At 41.1% G+C, this 4,528-nt stretch overlaps 1 non-coding gene across 1 annotated transcript; it reads right to left on the reverse strand.

Annotated features, from left to right (window-relative positions):
• Positions 1-4,199: 4,199 nt before the first annotated feature.
• On the reverse strand, positions 4,200-4,306 carry LOC127380328 (U6 spliceosomal RNA). The gene has a single exon (XR_007888486.1). It is a non-coding gene; the product is annotated as a U6 spliceosomal RNA (small nuclear RNA).
• Between the last annotated feature and the right edge of the window lie 222 nt (positions 4,307-4,528).

A 4,528-nucleotide genomic window follows, 5' to 3' on the forward strand; every position in this document is an offset into this window, starting at 1 on the left:
AGGTGGCAGGACTATTAGCCTAGGTGACGTGCCTGAGGACTGGAGGAAGGCCAATATCACTGCAGTCTCCAAAAAGGGCAAGAAGGAGGACCAAGGGAGCAACAGGCTGGTTAGTCTCACCTCTGTCCCTGGGAAGGTGATGGAGCAACTTGTTCTGGATGTCATCTCTAAATATGTTGAAGAACAGGAAGTTATTGGGAGTGGTCAACATAGATTTATCAAAGGTAAATAATACTTTACTAATATGCTAGCCTTCTATGATTTCATAACTGGTTGGCTGGTTGAGAGGGGAGTAGCAGATGTAATCTACCTTGACTTCAGCAAGGCTTTTAACACTGTCTTCCAGAACATCCTCATTAGGAAACTGAGGGAATGTGGGCTAGATGAGTGGACAGTTAGGTGGATTGAGAGCTGGCTCTGTGACAAAACTCAGAAGGTTACGATCAATGGAGCAGGGTCGAGTTGGAGGCCTGTAGCCAGAAGTGTTCCCCAGGTGTCACTACTCCGTCCAGTCTTGTTCAACATATTCATCAACGACTTGGATGAGGGGGCAGTGTGTATCCTCAGCAAGTTCACTGATGATACAAAACTGGAAGGCATAGCTGACACTCAAGAAGGCCGTGCTGCCATCTGGCATGACCTGGACAGGCTGGAGAGCTGGGCAGAGAAGAACCTAATGAGGTTCAACAAGGGCAAGTGTAATGTCCTGCACCTGGGAAGGAAGAACCCCATGCACCAATATAGGTTAGGGGTGGACCTGATGGAAAGCAGTTCTGAGGAGAAGGATCTGCAAGTAAATTATCCATGAGCCAGCAATGTGCCTTTGTCACCAAGAAGGCCAATGGAATCCCGGGTTGCATATGGAAGAGTGTGGCCAGCAGGTCAAGGGAGATCATTTTCCCTCTCTATTCTGCCCTGGTGAGGCCACATCAGGAATACTGTGTCCAGTTCTGGGTTTCCCAGTTCAAGAGAGACAGGAAACTACTAGGGAGAATCCAGTGGAGGGCAACAAAGGTGACTGGAGATTGGAGCATCTCTCCTATGAGGAAAAAACTTCTTACTGTGAGAGTGACAGAGCACTGGAACAGGCTGCCCAGAGAGGTTGTGGAGTCTCCTTCACTGGAGACAGTCAAAACCTGCCTGGACACATTCCTGTGTGATGTGCCCTAGGCAGGGGGGTTAGACTAGATGATCTTTCAAGGTCCTTTTCAACCCCTAAGATTCTGTGATTCTGTGATTCTGTGAAAGTCTGAGAGAGCTGGGACTCTCTAGCCTGGAGAAGAGAAGGCTGAGGGGAGACTTCATCAATGCCTATAAGTATCTAGAGGGTGGGTGCCAGGAGGATGGACCTAGACTCTTTTCAGTAGTTCCCAGTGTCAGAACAAGGGCCAATGGGCACAAGATGGAACATAGGAGTTCCATTTAAATATGAGGAAAAACTTCTTTATAGTGAGGGTGACAGAGCACTGGAACAGGCTGCCCAGGGAGGTTGTGGAGTCTCCTCTGGAGATATTCAAGACCCACCTGGATGCAGTCCTGAGTAATGTGCTCTAGGCAATCCTGCTTTAGTGGGGGAGTTGGACTAGATGATGTGTAGAGGTCCCTTCCAACTCTGACAAGTCTGTAATTATGGCTACATGAGCACATTCAATGAACAGTCCGGCAGCTGTCTCTGGGGCGTCATGGAGACAAATCTTTGAAGAGGAAGCAGGCTCTGGAGGTGGCCACTCAGAGTGTTGTAATACTCTGATTAGAAATAAAATGAGTAATTACACTTTATAAGGCGCAGTCATGGGGACAAAAGCAGCCCAGGGTGGCTATACCTGGCTGGGAGGGCAGAGCACCAGGTCGCTCCATAGGCTTGGAGGCATATCCCATTACCTGTTATTGAGCGGTCAGGTGGTATTTAGCAGCAGGTGATATATATGCCATACAAAGACAGAAACAAGCAGTTTCAACTGACCAAATGAATCATAAAAGATGTATTTTTTTTTAGTAACACAGTGCTTGTTGCAGAGAAAAACTGTCTGAATAGCCTTCAGAGTTATGTAGCAACACTTTCCTTGTTTTTCCTCTGTTTCTTCTATATAATGTCTCCTTAAAGAAATATTTTTCATCTGGGTTCAGTTATGATCCCTAGCTCAAACCATCTGTTACTTAGTTCATCTGCTGTTACTGATGAAACTGACCCCAGAAGTAACATCTGAAGACTCTTAAACTTTGGAGCATATGGCAACTGAATCTGACTCCTACAGCTCAAAGCAACAACTACTGGTAACTTATCTAGGTTATTTATTGCCCAAATACTTTGCATTTGTATGTAAATACTAAAGTACATTAATACTTCCTTTTAAAAAAATAGTATTATCCACCTTATTCCCTTAAGGCATTTTCTTTTCTATATATCATCATTTTGCCATTGTAGACAACTGTGTCTCCAAGAATCAAGGATTCATCAAGCTATCTTTAAAGAAATCTGTAATACTATGGAATTTTAATGTTAGTTTCAACCTTAACTCTGAAATGAATTGTTTTTGCTAAGATCCATAAAATAATCCAAAGACAGCTTTTATGATTTAATATTATAATTGTATCAGAAATCCTTAAGTTTATTTGGCATGACTTTTCTTAAATGATCCTGTCTTAAAAAGACATTTCAACGATAGATTGATCCCAATAGCATTTAAAATCTTTGACTTATCTGTTTCAGGTAAAAATTAAAACATAGTGTTATGTATCTACCAAATAGAGTGTAGTGCTCCAGGCATTTCAGCTTGTTGGAAAGTGGTACAAACAATATCTGTTCTTTAAATGCCTTTTTTAATGGAATGCCAAACGGTGTGTGTAAATGTTAACATAAAGGAATATAAAGCATATGGAGAATTACAACAAAATATACATGCAAGTTTGTAATAGGCATTTCTACAAAGGATTCAGTCTCCAAACTGGGAAATGGTACATAAACCCCAGTATTTTTTCTACTCCTTTGTGTTTTGTTTTGCTTCTTTTCTGTCCTATTAGATTTTTCTGTCCTATTTTTGAGATGGTTAATCTTCTCATATAATCATATTGCAATGTTATCATTTTGGGGCTTTCAGTGCTCAATTTCTTTTCTTGGCCGGACAAATTATCTTCTTGTCCCCTGCAGCCAACTATGATAATTTCCACTGAATGCAGTAATGAGGGCAGAACTGATTAAATGTAGGCTTCCCTTCTGCTAAACTCAGCCAACAAGCTGCTTGTCACTACCAAAGGAGCTTTTCTAGGGTTTTATTTTTCCAAAAGTATGGGAGAATTTTCTGATCAGAGGTTTCAACTCCTGTAAGGAGCATATTAATATAGACTCTACATGAAGAGTCTATATTAATATACAAGTGATGTGCAGCACTTCTAATTGCTCAGGCAGGCTTGGACATAGAATTGTGTCATTGTTAACAGGACTACAAGCAAACAATTTTTTCTATGGTTGCCAGCTGTATGAACTTTATCTTGTTATGGAGGCCAGGTGTTCTTCATGAGAAGATGCTACAATGCAGTGTCAGCTTTTACAACTGAGCCCTTTAGTACTAGAGGAACTGTACATTGTAAAGTTATAGAAACAGCAGATTGATCATGCTATATGGTGCAGAGGAAGGACAGAAAGGACAGAGCAGCTGATGTAGTCTACCTGGACATGTGCAAAGCATGTGACATTGTTTCACTTGACATTGTTGTCTCTAAATTGGAAAGAATTGACAGGTTGACCCCTTGGTGGATAAGGAACACAGTGGGAGAAATCCTCCCCATACCCACCCTGAAGAAATGTCACTTGTCACTGATCACTTGGACATCGAGCTGTTAACTGCAACTCTTTGAGTGCAACCATCAAGCCAATTCCTTATCCACAAAGTGGTCCACCTGCCAAGTCCTTCCCTCTCCAATTTAAACACAAGGATATTGTGTGTAACACTGTCAAATTCTTTGTACAAGTCCAGGTAGATTTCATCAGTTGCTCCTTCCTTATCCACCAGTGCTGAAACCCCTTCATAGAAGGTCACCAAATTTGTCAGGCATGGTTTATCCTTAGTGAAGACATGTTGTCTGTCACCAATCACCCCATCATCACAGTGCCAGTTTCCATCATAGTTTCCACGATGATCTGCTCCATGATCTTGTCAGACACAGAGTTGAGACTCACTGACATGTAGCTCTCTCCCCCCCAATAAACTGAATGCTTCACAAATTTGTGTGTCATCTTTAGACAGGGGCCATGTTAATATTCACTGTATCATTCCAATTTTAGTAGAAATGCTACCAAAGTGAGCACATACATACAGCAACATATATATTTGAGTATTTGGATATTTAAGCATTCACAAAATTATGCATATATAACTGTGTATATATATATAATTATATATATATATGTGTATGTAAATATGAATAATTAAATATACCTAGAAAGAAAGTACTATAATGACAAGATTTTTTTGCTAAAATTAAAGTCAAATGACATCTAACCTGTAGCATCTTGAAGCAACAGATCTGA

Source organism: Apus apus, chromosome 1 (assembly GCF_020740795.1).
Source record: "Apus apus isolate bApuApu2 chromosome 1, bApuApu2.pri.cur, whole genome shotgun sequence".
NCBI lineage: Eukaryota > Metazoa > Chordata > Aves > Apodiformes > Apodidae > Apus > Apus apus.